We start from the raw sequence: 16,171 nt of genomic DNA, 5'->3' as shown, positions 1-16,171 counted from the left end.
AACGTCGCTAATGCTGTCTGCAAACTTATCGCGCTAAGCTCGTAACACACTATCGAAGACTGCTGGCACACGATGCAACAACAAATTGCACCAGTTGTTACGTCTCATACGTTGGAGCAGAGAATTGACGTGTTTTGTCGACACTCACTGGGCAATTGGAAAATTCGCAAGCTTTTCGAATGCAATGTTTCCCACGTTTTCGCTCATTTCGCGGTTCCGTTGAAGACGTTCTTCACCACCTGACACAGAAAAAGGAACGCAGTCGGTAGGGCTTTTTTGATTCTTTTCCTTCAAAGGGGAGTTAGTTTTCTAGTGAGTTCCTCTTATGGCATGCACTAGACAACCAGAACTGCTACAGCAGAGAGTCATTTTTGTTGTCAGCTGTAGTTGCATTATCACCAACGCAGAGCAATTCCATTGGCGTCGCATCAAAAACGAATACCTGCCGAAACCCGGGATCGAACCAGGGACCTTTAGATCTTCAGTCTAACGCTCTCCCAACTGAGCTATTTCGGCTGACATTGAACGTTGCTGTTTGCATGTGTTCGGTTCAGCTCTGCCTCGTTGCCAATTTCACAGTCACCTTCGTCTGATAAGACACAGGACGCTGAAAGGCGAGCAGCCGATACAGTGAAGTCCCACACACATTTTCTTCTGCTTCCATCATCGTAACAAGCAAACATGTCGACTCGACTCGTGTAATATTCACTTCGCTGACTTCACGTGACGCCGCGCTGACGCTAGAAAACCCGTGCTATGTCGATGTCAGGGGCAACTCGTGTGCAGAGAACGAGACACAAGAAGGAGTGAGCCTCTCCACCGTATGAGAGGCAGTATCTAGCAGATACACACGGTAAAACATTCGACTTGCGTTAGCTCGTAAATTGCTACACGTCATCGTCTGCAAGCTAAAAAGGACACATCTGCACTGCCCAGTGAGGCGACACTTGTACTAACACCCGGTGGGCGGCTGTGAGACGAGGAGATGAGCTGCGGCTTCTGGGCGCGACTGTAACGCTGCGCCCTGGATCAAATAACTGGTGACCCATGTGTTTAGTAGTGACGCAACTGCTAGGATGCACCTGAACGTCCATCTTTTGAGAGAGAGAAAATTTTCGCAGTCGGCAGGACTCGACCTACGCTCCCAGAGGGAATCTGATTTCAAGTCAGACGCCTTACACCACTCGGCCACGACTGCCGGTGGCAGAAGCGACTCCCGACAAGTGAAACGGCCATCTTTAGAAGCAATCTGATGCAGAAAGCGGCGTGGCCTCACTCTTTCCTGTAGGGTTTCCATTAGCCGTTACGAAAGTGTATTAATTTTCGCCCAGACAGGGACTTGAACCCAGGACCCTTTGGTTGAAAACCTAACGCTCTACCGACTCAGCTATGCGGGCCCACGCACGAGCATTATCGTACAGCTGCGTGGTGAGCGAGTGATTCGCATGTTGTAATTACTGGCTTATGGCTCCAATGGCGACTTCACCGACTTCCCACTGTACGCACCGCTGACGCTAGTTTTCTGTCGTCTTAAAACGATGGACATACCTCCAAGCAGCTGCGAGATCTTAAGAAAAGAAACGCTGCCACCACTGCCTTCGCCGCACTCGAATGATTCAATTGCGATTCTTAAAAAGAATTGAATGTTCGCTCTGTCCAACACTTTCGAGCACATCTGTGTACTCACGATCTCAGCGACGGCTTTCATGCAGTCCCCAGCGTCAGTGCGAGGTGAACCGATGGCCACAGTAAGCAGCGGTCGTCGCGAACTCCAGTATTCTTAAACGGAAACTTTCGTCTTGTTGAGAATGGCGTCACTGTTTGCACCCGCATTCGCCCACGCATGTCACATGTGTGCGAAAATTTTTGGTCCTCTCTTTACGCAAAATCGCACGCAGCCGGTAGGATTCGAACCTACGCTCCCATAGGGAATCTGATTTCGAGTCAGACGCCTTAACCACTCGGCCACGACTGCCGGTAGCGCGGCGTTGTCCCGACACATGCAAATGCTACCGTTTGAAGCACTGTGGTGTCAGAAAACGGCGTAGCTGCATTATTTTCCGTAGCGTTTCCACCGCTACCAGACGAATCGCTACCAAAGTTTTAAAATTTCCGCCCGGACAGGGACTTGAACCCTGGACCCTTAGGTTAAAAGCCTAATGCTCTACCGACTGAGCTATCCGGGCTCGGACGACGGTGTGAGACCTCCCACGATGCAACAACTGTACATTGACTCATGTCCTTTACTGTTGTGCAATCGTTGCATGGGGCCGTTACTAATAAAACGTCGCCTAAATGCTGTCTGCAAACTTATCGCGCTAAGCTCGTAACACACTATCGAAGACTGCTGGCACACGATGCAACAACAAATTGCACCAGTTGTTACGGTCTCATACGTTGGAGCAGAGAATTGACGTGTTTTGTCGACACTCACTGGGCAATTGGAAAATTCGCAAGCATTTCGAATGCAATGTTTCCCACGTTTTCGCTCATTTCGCGGTTCCGTTGAAGACGTTCTTCACCACCTGACACAGAAAAAAGGAACGCAGTCGGTAGGGCTTTTTTGATTCTTTTCCTTCAAAGGGAGTTAGTTTTCTAGTGAGTTCCTCTTATGGCATGCACTAGACAACCAGAACTGCGTACAGCAGAGAGTCATTTTTGTTGTCAGCTGTAGTTGCATTATCACCAACGCAGAGCAATTCCATTGGCGTCGCATCAAAACGAATACCTGCCGAAACCCGGGATCGAACCAGGGACCTTTAGATCTTCAGTCTAACGCTCTCCCAACTGAGCTATTTCGGCTGACATTGAACGTTGCTGTTTGCATGTGTTCGTTCAGCTCTGCCTCGTTGCCAATTTCACAGTCACCTTCGTCTGATAAGACACAGGGACGCTGAAAGGCGAGCAGCCGATACAGTGAAGTCCCACACACATTTCTTCTGCTTCCATCATCGTAACAAGCAAACATGTCGACTCGACTCGTGTAATATTCACTTCGCTGACTTCACGTGACGCCGCGCTGACGCTAGAAAACCCGTGCTATGTCGATGTCAGGGGCAACTCGTGTGCAGAGAACGAGACACAAGAAGGAGTGAGCCTCTCCACCGTATGAGAGGCAGTATCTAGCAGATACACACGGTAAAACATTCGACTTGCGTTAGCTCGTAAATTGCTACACGTCATCGTCTGCAAGCTAAAAAGGACACATCTGCACTGCCCAGTGAGGCGACACTTGTACTAACACCCGGTGGGCGGCTGTGAGACGAGGAGATGAGCTGCGGCTTCTGGGCGCGACTGTAACGCTGCGCCCTGGATCAAATAACTGGTGACCCATGTGTTTAGTAGTGACGCAACTGCTAGGATGCACCTGAACGTCCATCTTTTGAGAGAGAGAAAATTTTCGCAGTCGGCAGGACTCGAACCTACGCTCCCAGAGGGAATCTGATTTCAAGTCAGACGCCTTAACCACTCGGCCACGACTGCCGGTGGCAGAAGCGACTCCCGACAAGTGAAACCGCCATCTTTAGAAGCAATCTGATGGCAGAAAGCGGCGTGGCCTCACTCTTTCCTGTAGGGTTTCCATTAGCCGTTACGAAAGTGTATTAATTTTCGCCCAGACAGGGACTTGAACCCAGGACCCTTTGGTTGAAAACCTAACGCTCTACCGACTCAGCTATGCGGGCCCACGCACGAGCATTATCGTACAGCTGCGTGGTGAGCGAGTGATTCGCATGTTGTAATTACTGGCTTATGGCTCCAATGGCGACTTCACCGACTTCCCACTGACGCACCCGCTGACGCTAGTTTTCTGTCGTCTTAAAACGATGGACATACCTCCAAGCAGCTGCGAGATCTTAAGAAAAGAAACACTCGAATGATTCAATTGCGATTCTTAAAAAGAATTGAATGTTCGCTCTGTCCAACACTTTCGAGCACATCTGTGTACTCACGATCTCAGCGACGGCTTTCTGCAGTCCCAGCGTCAGTGCGAGGTGAACCGATGGCCACAGTAAGCAGCGGTCGTCGCGAAACTCAGTATTCTTAAACGGAAACTTTCGTCTTGTTGAGAATGGCGTCACTGGTTTGCACCCGCATTCGCCCACGCATGTCACATGTGTGCGAAAATTTTTGCTCCTCTCTTTACGCAAAATCGCACGCAGCCGGTAGGATTCGAACCTACGCTCCCATAGGGAATCTGATTTCGAGTCAGACGCCTTAACCACTCGGCCACGACTGCCGGTAGCGCGGCGTTGTCCCGACACATGCAAATGCTACCGTTTGAAGCACTGTGGTGTCAGAAAACGGCGTAGCTGCATTATTTTCCGTAGCGTTTCCACCGCTACCAGACGAATCGCTACCAAAGTTTTAAAATTTCCGCCCGGACAGGGACTTGAACCCTGGACCCTTAGGTTAAAAGCCTAATGCTCTACCGACTGAGCTATCCGGGCTCGGACGACGGTGTGAGACCTCCCACGATGCACAACTGTACATTGACTCATGTCCTTTACTGTTGTGCAATCGTTGCATGGGGCCGTTACTAATAAAACGTCGCCTAAATGCTGTCTGCAAACTTATCGCGCTAAGCTCGTAACACACTATCGAAGACTGCTGGCACACGATGCAACAACAAATTGCACCAGTTGTTACGTCTCATACGTTGGAGCAGAGAATTGACGTGTTTTGTCGACACTCACTGGGCAATTGGAAAATTCGCAAGCATTTCGAATGCAATGTTTCCCACGTTTTCGCTCATTTCGCGGTTCCGTTGAAGACGTTCTTCACCACCTGACACAGAAAAAGGAACGCAGTCGGTAGGGCTTTTTTGATTCTTTTCCTTCAAAGGGAGTTAGTTTTCTAGTGAGTTCCTCTTATGGCATGCACTAGACAACCAGAACTGCTACAGCAGAGAGTCATTTTTGTTGTCAGCTGTAGTTGCATTATCACCAACGCAGAGCAATTCCATTGGCGTCGCATCAAAACGAATACCTGCCGAAACCCGGGATCGAACCAGGGACCTTTAGATCTTCAGTCTAACGCTCTCCCAACTGAGCTATTTCGGCTGACATTGAACGTTGCTGTTTGCATGTGTTCGTTCAGCTCTGCCTCGTTGCCAATTTCACAGTCACCTTCGTCTGATAAGACACAGGGACGCTGAAAGGCGAGCAGCCGATGCAGTGAAGTCCCACACACATTTCTTCTGCTTCCATCATCGTAACAAGCAAACATGTCGACTCGACTCGTGTAATATTCACTTCGCTGACTTCACGTGACGCCGCGCTGACGCTAGAAAACCCGTGCTATGTCGATGTCAGGGGCAACTCGTGTGCAGAGAACGAGACACAAGAAGGAGTGAGCCTCTCCACCGTATGAGAGGCAGTATCTAGCAGATACACACGGTAAAACATTCGACTTGCGTTAGCTCGTAAATTGCTACACGTCATCGTCTGCAAGCTAAAAAGGACACATCTGCACTGCCCAGTGAGGCGACACTTGTACTAACACCCGGTGGGCGGCTGTGAGACGAGGAGATGAGCTGCGGCTTCTGGGCGCGACTGTAACGCTGCGCCCTGGATCAAATAACTGGTGACCCATGTGTTTAGTAGTGACGCAACTGCTAGGATGCACCTGAACGTCCATCTTTTGAGAGAGAGAAAATTTTCGCAGTCGGCAGGACTCGAACCTACGCTCCCAGAGGGAATCTGATTTCAAGTCAGACGCCTTAACCACTCGGCCACGACTGCCGGTGGCAGAAGCGACTCCCGACAAGTGAAACCGCCATCTTTAGAAGCAATCTGATGGCAGAAAGCGGCGTGGCCTCACTCTTTCCTGTAGGGTTTCCATTAGCCGTTACGAAAGTGTATTAATTTTCGCCCAGACAGGGACTTGAACCCAGGACCCTTTGGTTGAAAACCTAACGCTCTACCGACTCAGCTATGCGGGCCCACGCACGAGCATTATCGTACAGCTGCGTGGTGAGCGAGTGATTCGCATGTTGTAATTACTGGCTTATGGCTCCAATGGCGACTTCACCGACTTCCCACTGACGCACCGCTGACGCTAGTTTTCTGTCGTCTTAAAACGATGGACATACCTCCAAGCAGCTGCGAGATCTTAAGAAAAGAAACGCTGCACCACTGCCTTCGCCGCACTCGAATGATTCAATTGCGATTCTTAAAAAGAATTGAATGTTCGCTCTGTCCAACACTTTCGAGCACATCTGTGTACTCACGATCTCAGCGACGGCTTTCTGCAGTCCCAGCGTCAGTGCGAGGTGAACCGATGGCCACAGTAAGCAGCGGTCGTCGCGAAACTCAGTATTCTTAAACGGAAACTTTCGTCTTGTTGAGAATGGCGTCACTGGTTTGCACCCGCATTCGCCCACGCATGTCACATGTGTGCGAAAATTTTTGCTCCTCTCTTTACGCAAAATCGCACGCAGCCGGTAGGATTCGAACCTACGCTCCCATAGGGAATCTGATTTCGAGTCAGACGCCTTAACCACTCGGCCACGACTGCCGGTAGCGCGGCGTTGTCCCGACACATGCAAATGCTACCGTTTGAAGCACTGTGGTGTCAGAAAACGGCGTAGCTGCATTATTTTCCGTAGCGTTTCCACCGCTACCAGACGAATCGCTACCAAAGTTTTAAAATTTCCGCCCGGACAGGGACTTGAACCCTGGACCCTTAGGTTAAAAGCCTAATGCTCTACCGACTGAGCTATCCGGGCTCGGACGACGGTGTGAGACCTCCCACGATGCACAACTGTACATTGACTCATGTCCTTTACTGTTGTGCAATCGTTGCATGGGGCCGTTACTAATAAAACGTCGCCTAAATGCTGTCTGCAAACTTATCGCGCTAAGCTCGTAACACACTATCGAAGACTGCTGGCACACGATGCAACAACAAATTGCACCAGTTGTTACGTCTCATACGTTGGAGCAGAGAATTGACGTGTTTTGTCGACACTCACTGGGCAATTGGAAAATTCGCAAGCATTTCGAATGCAATGTTTCCCACGTTTTCGCTCATTTCGCGGTTCCGTTGAAGACGTTCTTCACCACCTGACACAGAAAAAGGAACGCAGTCGGTAGGGCTTTTTTGATTCTTTTCCTTCAAAGGGAGTTAGTTTTCTAGTGAGTTCCTCTTATGGCATGCACTAGACAACCAGAACTGCTACAGCAGAGAGTCATTTTTGTTGTCAGCTGTAGTTGCATTATCACCAACGCAGAGCAATTCCATTGGCGTCGCATCAAAACGAATACCTGCCGAAACCCGGGATCGAACCAGGGACCTTTAGATCTTCAGTCTAACGCTCTCCCAACTGAGCTATTTCGGCTGACATTGAACGTTGCTGTTTGCATGTGTTCGTTCAGCTCTGCCTCGTTGCCAATTTCACAGTCACCTTCGTCTGATAAGACACAGGGACGCTGAAAGGCGAGCAGCCGATGCAGTGAAGTCCCACACACATTTCTTCTGCTTCCATCATCGTAACAAGCAAACATGTCGACTCGACTCGTGTAATATTCACTTCGCTGACTTCACGTGACGCCGCGCTGACGCTAGAAAACCCGTGCTATGTCGATGTCAGGGGCAACTCGTGTGCAGAGAACGAGACACAAGAAGGAGTGAGCCTCTCCACCGTATGAGAGGCAGTATCTAGCAGATACACACGGTAAAACATTCGACTTGCGTTAGCTCGTAAATTGCTACACGTCATCGTCTGCAAGCTAAAAAGGACACATCTGCACTGCCCAGTGAGGCGACACTTGTACTAACACCCGGTGGGCGGCTGTGAGACGAGGAGATGAGCTGCGGCTTCTGGGCGCGACTGTAACGCTGCGCCCTGGATCAAATAACTGGTGACCCATGTGTTTAGTAGTGACGCAACTGCTAGGATGCACCTGAACGTCCATCTTTTGAGAGAGAGAAAATTTTCGCAGTCGGCAGGACTCGAACCTACGCTCCCAGAGGGAATCTGATTTCAAGTCAGACGCCTTAACCACTCGGCCACGACTGCCGGTGGCAGAAGCGACTCCCGACAAGTGAAACCGCCATCTTTAGAAGCAATCTGATGGCAGAAAGCGGCGTGGCCTCACTCTTTCCTGTAGGGTTTCCATTAGCCGTTACGAAAGTGTATTAATTTTCGCCCAGACAGGGACTTGAACCCAGGACCCTTTGGTTGAAAACCTAACGCTCTACCGACTCAGCTATGCGGGCCCACGCACGAGCATTATCGTACAGCTGCGTGGTGAGCGAGTGATTCGCATGTTGTAATTACTGGCTTATGGCTCCAATGGCGACTTCACCGACTTCCCACTGACGCACCGCTGACGCTAGTTTTCTGTCGTCTTAAAACGATGGACATACCTCCAAGCAGCTGCGAGATCTTAAGAAAAGAAACGCTGCACCACTGCCTTCGCCGCACTCGAATGATTCAATTGCGATTCTTAAAAAGAATTGAATGTTCGCTCTGTCCAACACTTTCGAGCACATCTGTGTACTCACGATCTCAGCGACGGCTTTCTGCAGTCCCAGCGTCAGTGCGAGGTGAACCGATGGCCACAGTAAGCAGCGGTCGTCGCGAAACTCAGTATTCTTAAACGGAAACTTTCGTCTTGTTGAGAATGGCGTCACTGGTTTGCACCCGCATTCGCCCACGCATGTCACATGTGTGCGAAAATTTTTGGTCCTCTCTTTACGCAAAATCGCACGCAGCCGGTAGGATTCGAACCTACGCTCCCATAGGGAATCTGATTTCGAGTCAGACGCCTTAACCACTCGGCCACGACTGCCGGTAGCGCGGCGTTGTCCCGACACATGCAAATGCTACCGTTTGAAGCACTGTGGTGTCAGAAAACGGCGTAGCTGCATTATTTTCCGTAGCGTTTCCACCGCTACCAGACGAATCGCTACCAAAGTTTTAAAATTTCCGCCCGGACAGGGACTTGAACCCTGGACCCTTAGGTTAAAAGCCTAATGCTCTACCGACTGAGCTATCCGGGCTCGGACGACGGTGTGAGACCTCCCACGATGCACAACTGTACATTGACTCATGTCCTTTACTGTTGTGCAATCGTTGCATGGGGCCGTTACTAATAAAACGTCGCCTAAATGCTGTCTGCAAACTTATCGCGCTAAGCTCGTAACACACTATCGAAGACTGCTGGCACACGATGCAACAACAAATTGCACCAGTTGTTACGTCTCATACGTTGGAGCAGAGAATTGACGTGTTTTGTCGACACTCACTGGGCAATTGGAAAATTCGCAAGCATTTCGAATGCAATGTTTCCCACGTTTTCGCTCATTTCGCGGTTCCGTTGAAGACGTTCTTCACCACCTGACACAGAAAAAGGAACGCAGTCGGTAGGGCTTTTTTGATTCTTTTCCTTCAAAGGGAGTTAGTTTTCTAGTGAGTTCCTCTTATGGCATGCACTAGACAACCAGAACTGCTACAGCAGAGAGTCATTTTTGTTGTCAGCTGTAGTTGCATTATCACCAACGCAGAGCAATTCCATTGGCGTCGCATCAAAACGAATACCTGCCGAAACCCGGGATCGAACCAGGGACCTTTAGATCTTCAGTCTAACGCTCTCCCAACTGAGCTATTTCGGCTGACATTGAACGTTGCTGTTTGCATGTGTTCGTTCAGCTCTGCCTCGTTGCCAATTTCACAGTCACCTTCGTCTGATAAGACACAGGGACGCTGAAAGGCGAGCAGCCGATGCAGTGAAGTCCCACACACATTTCTTCTGCTTCCATCATCGTAACAAGCAAACATGTCGACTCGACTCGTGTAATATTCACTTCGCTGACTTCACGTGACGCCGCGCTGACGCTAGAAAACCCGTGCTATGTCGATGTCAGGGGCAACTCGTGTGCAGAGAACGAGACACAAGAAGGAGTGAGCCTCTCCACCGTATGAGAGGCAGTATCTAGCAGATACACACGGTAAAACATTCGACTTGCGTTAGCTCGTAAATTGCTACACGTCATCGTCTGCAAGCTAAAAAGGACACATCTGCACTGCCCAGTGAGGCGACACTTGTACTAACACCCGGTGGGCGGCTGTGAGACGAGGAGATGAGCTGCGGCTTCTGGGCGCGACTGTAACGCTGCGCCCTGGATCAAATAACTGGTGACCCATGTGTTTAGTAGTGACGCAACTGCTAGGATGCACCTGAACGTCCATCTTTTGAGAGAGAGAAAATTTTCGCAGTCGGCAGGACTCGAACCTACGCTCCCAGAGGGAATCTGATTTCAAGTCAGACGCCTTAACCACTCGGCCGCGACTGCCGGTGGCAGAAGCGACTCCCGACAAGTGAAACCGCCATCTTTAGAAGCAATCTGATGGCAGAAAGCGGCGTGGCCTCACTCTTTCCTGTAGGGTTTCCATTAGCCGTTACGAAAGTGTATTAATTTTCGCCCAGACAGGGACTTGAACCCAGGACCCTTTGGTTGAAAACCTAACGCTCTACCGACTCAGCTATGCGGGCCCACGCACGAGCATTATCGTACAGCTGCGTGGTGAGCGAGTGATTCGCATGTTGTAATTACTGGCTTATGGCTCCAATGGCGACTTCACCGACTTCCCACTGACGCACCGCTGACGCTAGTTTTCTGTCGTCTTAAAACGATGGACATACCTCCAAGCAGCTGCGAGATCTTAAGAAAAGAAACGCTGCACCACTGCCTTCGCCGCACTCGAATGATTCAATTGCGATTCTTAAAAAGAATTGAATGTTCGCTCTGTCCAACACTTTCGAGCACATCTGTGTACTCACGATCTCAGCGACGGCTTTCTGCAGTCCCAGCGTCAGTGCGAGGTGAACCGATGGCCACAGTAAGCAGCGGTCGTCGCGAAACTCAGTATTCTTAAACGGAAACTTTCGTCTTGTTGAGAATGGCGTCACTGGTTTGCACCCGCATTCGCCCACGCATGTCACATGTGTGCGAAAATTTTTGGTCCTCTCTTTACGCAAAATCGCACGCAGCCGGTAGGATTCGAACCTACGCTCCCATAGGGAATCTGATTTCGAGTCAGACGCCTTAACCACTCGGCCACGACTGCCGGTAGCGCGGCGTTGTCCCGACACATGCAAATGCTACCGTTTGAAGCACTGTGGTGTCAGAAAACGGCGTAGCTGCATTATTTTCCGTAGCGTTTCCACCGCTACCAGACGAATCGCTACCAAAGTTTTAAAATTTCCGCCCGGACAGGGACTTGAACCCTGGACCCTTAGGTTAAAAGCCTAATGCTCTACCGACTGAGCTATCCGGGCTCGGACGACGGTGTGAGACCTCCCACGATGCACAACTGTACATTGACTCATGTCCTTTACTGTTGTGCAATCGTTGCATGGGGCCGTTACTAATAAAACGTCGCCTAAATGCTGTCTGCAAACTTATCGCGCTAAGCTCGTAACACACTATCGAAGACTGCTGGCACACGATGCAACAACAAATTGCACCAGTTGTTACGTCTCATACGTTGGAGCAGAGAATTGACGTGTTTTGTCGACACTCACTGGGCAATTGGAAAATTCGCAAGCATTTCGAATGCAATGTTTCCCACGTTTTCGCTCATTTCGCGGTTCCGTTGAAGACGTTCTTCACCACCTGACACAGAAAAAGGAACGCAGTCGGTAGGGCTTTTTTGATTCTTTTCCTTCAAAGGGAGTTAGTTTTCTAGTGAGTTCCTCTTATGGCATGCACTAGACAACCAGAACTGCTACAGCAGAGAGTCATTTTTGTTGTCAGCTGTAGTTGCATTATCACCAACGCAGAGCAATTCCATTGGCGTCGCATCAAAACGAATACCTGCCGAAACCCGGGATCGAACCAGGGACCTTTAGATCTTCAGTCTAACGCTCTCCCAACTGAGCTATTTCGGCTGACATTGAACGTTGCTGTTTGCATGTGTTCGTTCAGCTCTGCCTCGTTGCCAATTTCACAGTCACCTTCGTCTGATAAGACACAGGGACGCTGAAAGGCGAGCAGCCGATGCAGTGAAGTCCCACACACATTTCTTCTGCTTCCATCATCGTAACAAGCAAACATGTCGACTCGACTCGTGTAATATTCACTTCGCTGACTTCACGTGACGCCGCGCTGACGCTAGAAAACCCGTGCTATGTCGATGTCAGGGGCAACTCGTGTGCAGAGAACGAGACACAAGAAGGAGTGAGCCTCTCCACCGTATGAGAGGCAGTATCTAGCAGATACACACGGTAAAACATTCGACTTGCGTTAGCTCGTAAATTGCTACACGTCATCGTCTGCAAGCTAAAAAGGACACATCTGCACTGCCCAGTGAGGCGACACTTGTACTAACACCCGGTGGGCGGCTGTGAGACGAGGAGATGAGCTGCGGCTTCTGGGCGCGACTGTAACGCTGCGCCCTGGATCAAATAACTGGTGACCCATGTGTTTAGTAGTGACGCAACTGCTAGGATGCACCTGAACGTCCATCTTTTGAGAGAGAGAAAATTTTCGCAGTCGGCAGGACTCGAACCTACGCTCCCAGAGGGAATCTGATTTCAAGTCAGACGCCTTAACCACTCGGCCACGACTGCCGGTGGCAGAAGCGACTCCCGACAAGTGAAACCGCCATCTTTAGAAGCAATCTGATGGCAGAAAGCGGCGTGGCCTCACTCTTTCCTGTAGGGTTTCCATTAGCCGTTACGAAAGTGTATTAATTTTCGCCCAGACAGGGACTTGAACCCAGGACCCTTTGGTTGAAAACCTAACGCTCTACCGACTCAGCTATGCGGGCCCACGCACGAGCATTATCGTACAGCTGCGTGGTGAGCGAGTGATTCGCATGTTGTAATTACTGGCTTATGGCTCCAATGGCGACTTCACCGACTTCCCACTGACGCACCGCTGACGCTAGTTTTCTGTCGTCTTAAAACGATGGACATACCTCCAAGCAGCTGCGAGATCTTAAGAAAAGAAACGCTGCACCACTGCCTTCGCCGCACTCGAATGATTCAATTGCGATTCTTAAAAAGAATTGAATGTTCGCTCTGTCCAACACTTTCGAGCACATCTGTGTACTCACGATCTCAGCGACGGCTTTCTGCAGTCCCAGCGTCAGTGCGAGGTGAACCGATGGCCACAGTAAGCAGCGGTCGTCGCGAAACTCAGTATTCTTAAACGGAAACTTTCGTCTTGTTGAGAATGGCGTCACTGGTTTGCACCCGCATTCGCCCACGCATGTCACATGTGTGCGAAAATTTTTGGTCCTCTCTTTACGCAAAATCGCACGCAGCCGGTAGGATTCGAACCTACGCTCCCATAGGGAATCTGATTTCGAGTCAGACGCCTTAACCACTCGGCCACGACTGCCGGTAGCGCGGCGTTGTCCCGACACATGCAAATGCTACCGTTTGAAGCACTGTGGTGTCAGAAAACGGCGTAGCTGCATTATTTTCCGTAGCGTTTCCACCGCTACCAGACGAATCGCTACCAAAGTTTTAAAATTTCCGCCCGGACAGGGACTTGAACCCTGGACCCTTAGGTTAAAAGCCTAATGCTCTACCGACTGAGCTATCCGGGCTCGGACGACGGTGTGAGACCTCCCACGATGCACAACTGTACATTGACTCATGTCCTTTACTGTTGTGCAATCGTTGCATGGGGCCGTTACTAATAAAACGTCGCCTAAATGCTGTCTGCAAACTTATCGCGCTAAGCTCGTAACACACTATCGAAGACTGCTGGCACACGATGCAACAACAAATTGCACCAGTTGTTACGTCTCATACGTTGGAGCAGAGAATTGACGTGTTTTGTCGACACTCACTGGGCAATTGGAAAATTCGCAAGCATTTCGAATGCAATGTTTCCCACGTTTTCGCTCATTTCGCGGTTCCGTTGAAGACGTTCTTCACCACCTGACACAGAAAAAGGAACGCAGTCGGTAGGGCTTTTTTGATTCTTTTCCTTCAAAGGGAGTTAGTTTTCTAGTGAGTTCCTCTTATGGCATGCACTAGACAACCAGAACTGCTACAGCAGAGAGTCATTTTTGTTGTCAGCTGTAGTTGCATTATCACCAACGCAGAGCAATTCCATTGGCGTCGCATCAAAACGAATACCTGCCGAAACCCGGGATCGAACCAGGGACCTTTAGATCTTCAGTCTAACGCTCTCCCTACTGAGCTATTTCGGCTGACATTGAACGTTGCTGTTTGCATGTGTTCGTTCAGCTCTGCCTCGTTGCCAATTTCACAGTCACCTTCGTCTGATAAGACACAGGGACGCTGAAAGGCGAGCAGCCGATGCAGTGAAGTCCCACACACATTTCTTCTGCTTCCATCATCGTAACAAGCAAACATGTCGACTCGACTCGTGTAATATTCACTTCGCTGACTTCACGTGACGCCGCGCTGACGCTAGAAAACCCGTGCTATGTCGATGTCAGGGGCAACTCGTGTGCAGAGAACGAGACACAAGAAGGAGTGAGCCTCTCCACCGTATGAGAGGCAGTATCTAGCAGATACACACGGTAAAACATTCGACTTGCGTTAGCTCGTAAATTGCTACACGTCATCGTCTGCAAGCTAAAAAGGACACATCTGCACTGCCCAGTGAGGCGACACTTGTACTAACACCCGGTGGGCGGCTGTGAGACGAGGAGATGAGCTGCGGCTTCTGGGCGCGACTGTAACGCTGCGCCCTGGATCAAATAACTGGTGACCCATGTGTTTAGTAGTGACGCAACTGCTAGGATGCACCTGAACGTCCATCTTTTGAGAGAGAGAAAATTTTCGCAGTCGGCAGGACTCGAACCTACGCTCCCAGAGGGAATCTGATTTCAAGTCAGACGCCTTAACCACTCGGCCACGACTGCCGGTGGCAGAAGCGACTCCCGACAAGTGAAACCGCCATCTTTAGAAGCAATCTGATGGCAGAAAGCGGCGTGGCCTCACTCTTTCCTGTAGGGTTTCCATTAGCCGTTACGAAAGTGTATTAATTTTCGCCCAGACAGGGACTTGAACCCAGGACCCTTTGGTTGAAAACCTAACGCTCTACCGACTCAGCTATGCGGGCCCACGCACGAGCATTATCGTACAGCTGCGTGGTGAGCGAGTGATTCGCATGTTGTAATTACTGGCTTATGGCTCCAATGGCGACTTCACCGACTTCCCACTGACGCACCGCTGACGCTAGTTTTCTGTCGTCTTAAAACGATGGACATACCTCCAAGCAGCTGCGAGATCTTAAGAAAAGAAACGCTGCACCACTGCCTTCGCCGCACTCGAATGATTCAATTGCGATTCTTAAAAAGAATTGAATGTTCGCTCTGTCCAACACTTTCGAGCACATCTGTGTACTCACGATCTCAGCGACGGCTTTCTGCAGTCCCAGCGTCAGTGCGAGGTGAACCGATGGCCACAGTAAGCAGCGGTCGTCGCGAAACTCAGTATTCTTAAACGGAAACTTTCGTCTTGTTGAGAATGGCGTCACTGGTTTGCACCCGCATTCGCCCACGCATGTCACATGTGTGCGAAAATTTTTGGTCCTCTCTTTACGCAAAATCGCACGCAGCCGGTAGGATTCGAACCTACGCTCCCATAGGGAATCTGATTTCGAGTCAGACGCCTTAACCACTCGGCCACGACTGCCGGTAGCGCGGCGTTGTCCCGACACATGCAAATGCTACCGTTTGAAGCACTGTGGTGTCAGAAAACGGCGTAGCTGCATTATTTTCCGTAGCGTTTCCACCGCTACCAGACGAATCGCTACCAAAGTTTTAAAATTTCCGCCCGGACAGGGACTTGAACCCTGGACCCTTAGGTTAAAAGCCTAATGCTCTACCGACTGAGCTATCCGGGCTCGGACGACGGTGTGAGACCTCCCACGATGCACAACTGTACATTGACTCATGTCCTTTACTGTTGTGCAATCGTTGCATGGGGCCGTTACTAATAAAACGTCGCCTAAATGCTGTCTGCAAACTTATCGCGCTAAGCTCGTAACACACTATCGAAGACTGCTGGCACACGATGCAACAACAAATTGCACCAGTTGTTACGTCTCATACGTTGGAGCAGAGAATTGACGTGTTTTGTCGACACTCACTGGGCAATTGGAAAATTCGCAAGCATTTCGAATGCAATGTTTCCCACGTTTTCGCTCATTTCGCGGTTCCGTTGAAGACGTT

The 16,171-nt window shown here is 50.2% G+C and overlaps 28 non-coding genes across 28 annotated transcripts; all 28 read right to left on the bottom strand.

Annotated features, from left to right (window-relative positions):
* Positions 1-443: 443 nt before the first annotated feature.
* On the bottom strand, positions 444-516 carry Trnaf-gaa. Its single transcript has one exon. It is a non-coding gene; the product is annotated as a tRNA-Phe (tRNA).
* A 600-nt stretch (positions 517-1,116) lies between these two features.
* Positions 1,117-1,198, bottom strand: Trnas-uga. Its single transcript has one exon. It is a non-coding gene; the product is annotated as a tRNA-Ser (tRNA).
* A 695-nt stretch (positions 1,199-1,893) lies between these two features.
* On the bottom strand, positions 1,894-1,975 carry Trnas-cga. The gene has a single exon. It is a non-coding gene; the product is annotated as a tRNA-Ser (tRNA).
* A 138-nt stretch (positions 1,976-2,113) lies between these two features.
* Positions 2,114-2,186, bottom strand: Trnak-uuu. Its single transcript has one exon. It is a non-coding gene; the product is annotated as a tRNA-Lys (tRNA).
* A 543-nt stretch (positions 2,187-2,729) lies between these two features.
* Trnaf-gaa lies at positions 2,730-2,802 on the bottom strand. The gene has a single exon. It is a non-coding gene; the product is annotated as a tRNA-Phe (tRNA).
* Positions 2,803-3,401: 599 nt separating this feature from the next.
* Positions 3,402-3,483, bottom strand: Trnas-uga. Its single transcript has one exon. It is a non-coding gene; the product is annotated as a tRNA-Ser (tRNA).
* A 672-nt stretch (positions 3,484-4,155) lies between these two features.
* Trnas-cga lies at positions 4,156-4,237 on the bottom strand. Its single transcript has one exon. It is a non-coding gene; the product is annotated as a tRNA-Ser (tRNA).
* Positions 4,238-4,375: 138 nt separating this feature from the next.
* On the bottom strand, positions 4,376-4,448 carry Trnak-uuu. The gene has a single exon. It is a non-coding gene; the product is annotated as a tRNA-Lys (tRNA).
* Positions 4,449-4,987: 539 nt separating this feature from the next.
* Trnaf-gaa lies at positions 4,988-5,060 on the bottom strand. Its single transcript has one exon. It is a non-coding gene; the product is annotated as a tRNA-Phe (tRNA).
* A 599-nt stretch (positions 5,061-5,659) lies between these two features.
* Positions 5,660-5,741, bottom strand: Trnas-uga. Its single transcript has one exon. It is a non-coding gene; the product is annotated as a tRNA-Ser (tRNA).
* Positions 5,742-6,434: 693 nt separating this feature from the next.
* Trnas-cga lies at positions 6,435-6,516 on the bottom strand. Its single transcript has one exon. It is a non-coding gene; the product is annotated as a tRNA-Ser (tRNA).
* A 138-nt stretch (positions 6,517-6,654) lies between these two features.
* Positions 6,655-6,727, bottom strand: Trnak-uuu. Its single transcript has one exon. It is a non-coding gene; the product is annotated as a tRNA-Lys (tRNA).
* Positions 6,728-7,266: 539 nt separating this feature from the next.
* Positions 7,267-7,339, bottom strand: Trnaf-gaa. The gene has a single exon. It is a non-coding gene; the product is annotated as a tRNA-Phe (tRNA).
* Positions 7,340-7,938: 599 nt separating this feature from the next.
* Positions 7,939-8,020, bottom strand: Trnas-uga. The gene has a single exon. It is a non-coding gene; the product is annotated as a tRNA-Ser (tRNA).
* A 693-nt stretch (positions 8,021-8,713) lies between these two features.
* Trnas-cga lies at positions 8,714-8,795 on the bottom strand. Its single transcript has one exon. It is a non-coding gene; the product is annotated as a tRNA-Ser (tRNA).
* Positions 8,796-8,933: 138 nt separating this feature from the next.
* On the bottom strand, positions 8,934-9,006 carry Trnak-uuu. Its single transcript has one exon. It is a non-coding gene; the product is annotated as a tRNA-Lys (tRNA).
* Positions 9,007-9,545: 539 nt separating this feature from the next.
* Trnaf-gaa lies at positions 9,546-9,618 on the bottom strand. The gene has a single exon. It is a non-coding gene; the product is annotated as a tRNA-Phe (tRNA).
* Positions 9,619-10,217: 599 nt separating this feature from the next.
* Positions 10,218-10,299, bottom strand: Trnas-uga. The gene has a single exon. It is a non-coding gene; the product is annotated as a tRNA-Ser (tRNA).
* A 693-nt stretch (positions 10,300-10,992) lies between these two features.
* Positions 10,993-11,074, bottom strand: Trnas-cga. The gene has a single exon. It is a non-coding gene; the product is annotated as a tRNA-Ser (tRNA).
* Positions 11,075-11,212: 138 nt separating this feature from the next.
* Positions 11,213-11,285, bottom strand: Trnak-uuu. Its single transcript has one exon. It is a non-coding gene; the product is annotated as a tRNA-Lys (tRNA).
* Positions 11,286-11,824: 539 nt separating this feature from the next.
* Positions 11,825-11,897, bottom strand: Trnaf-gaa. Its single transcript has one exon. It is a non-coding gene; the product is annotated as a tRNA-Phe (tRNA).
* Positions 11,898-12,496: 599 nt separating this feature from the next.
* Trnas-uga lies at positions 12,497-12,578 on the bottom strand. The gene has a single exon. It is a non-coding gene; the product is annotated as a tRNA-Ser (tRNA).
* A 693-nt stretch (positions 12,579-13,271) lies between these two features.
* Positions 13,272-13,353, bottom strand: Trnas-cga. The gene has a single exon. It is a non-coding gene; the product is annotated as a tRNA-Ser (tRNA).
* Positions 13,354-13,491: 138 nt separating this feature from the next.
* On the bottom strand, positions 13,492-13,564 carry Trnak-uuu. Its single transcript has one exon. It is a non-coding gene; the product is annotated as a tRNA-Lys (tRNA).
* Positions 13,565-14,103: 539 nt separating this feature from the next.
* Positions 14,104-14,176, bottom strand: Trnaf-gaa. Its single transcript has one exon. It is a non-coding gene; the product is annotated as a tRNA-Phe (tRNA).
* A 599-nt stretch (positions 14,177-14,775) lies between these two features.
* Trnas-uga lies at positions 14,776-14,857 on the bottom strand. The gene has a single exon. It is a non-coding gene; the product is annotated as a tRNA-Ser (tRNA).
* A 693-nt stretch (positions 14,858-15,550) lies between these two features.
* Positions 15,551-15,632, bottom strand: Trnas-cga. The gene has a single exon. It is a non-coding gene; the product is annotated as a tRNA-Ser (tRNA).
* A 138-nt stretch (positions 15,633-15,770) lies between these two features.
* On the bottom strand, positions 15,771-15,843 carry Trnak-uuu. Its single transcript has one exon. It is a non-coding gene; the product is annotated as a tRNA-Lys (tRNA).
* Between the last annotated feature and the right edge of the window lie 328 nt (positions 15,844-16,171).

This window comes from Schistocerca piceifrons, unplaced genomic scaffold (genome assembly GCF_021461385.2).
Source record: "Schistocerca piceifrons isolate TAMUIC-IGC-003096 unplaced genomic scaffold, iqSchPice1.1 HiC_scaffold_1310, whole genome shotgun sequence".
NCBI lineage: Eukaryota > Metazoa > Arthropoda > Insecta > Orthoptera > Acrididae > Schistocerca > Schistocerca piceifrons.
Note: the sequence above shows the minus strand (reverse complement) of the source record. Positions and strands in the feature narration are given on the sequence as shown.